This window comes from Sinocyclocheilus rhinocerous, unplaced genomic scaffold (genome assembly GCF_001515625.1).
Source record: "Sinocyclocheilus rhinocerous isolate Xijiao unplaced genomic scaffold, SAMN03320098_v1.1 scaffold502, whole genome shotgun sequence".
NCBI lineage: Eukaryota > Metazoa > Chordata > Actinopteri > Cypriniformes > Cyprinidae > Sinocyclocheilus > Sinocyclocheilus rhinocerous.
In genome coordinates this window covers 70141-70593 of record NW_015641028.1, presented here as the reverse complement: position 1 = coordinate 70593, position 453 = coordinate 70141, and the positions used below count along the sequence as shown (strand labels likewise).

Below are 453 nucleotides of genomic sequence, written 5' to 3'. Positions count from 1 at the left end.
AGACGGCATCACAGTATGGTAAGGGGTGTAACATTTCCGTCACACGCTTGAGGTGTTCGGCCAATCACAACGCACTGGATAGTTGGTTAATCAGAGCACACCTCGCTTTTCAGACTGATGAGCTTTGTAAAAATCGACGCGTTTCAGAAAGGCGGGGCATAGAGGAGAAACAATAATGTACAGTATGTGGAAAATAATGTGTTTTTTGAACCTTAAACCGCATAAACACATTTCATTACACCAAATACACAAAATAATGTTCTTTTTAGCAGCATCATATGACCCCTTTAACATATGTTTTTTTTTTCCAATTATGGGCACTTTTGGTCCTGTGACCCTGACTTTATTTGTCTACTAACAATGTCAAATAGTGTTTATGCACTACCTTCCAAAAGTTTGGGGTCTCTTATGCCTGCCAAGGATGCATTGTCATTGTCGTGACTGGGTGTGGAA

General features: G+C 40.4%; 1 protein-coding gene across 1 annotated transcript in view; it reads right to left on the bottom strand.

Moving 5' to 3' along the window:
• The window catches only part of LOC107754077 (uncharacterized), a 30221-nt gene that overhangs the window by 5232 nt on the left and 24536 nt on the right, over positions 1 to 453 (bottom strand). The window lies entirely within an intron of this gene.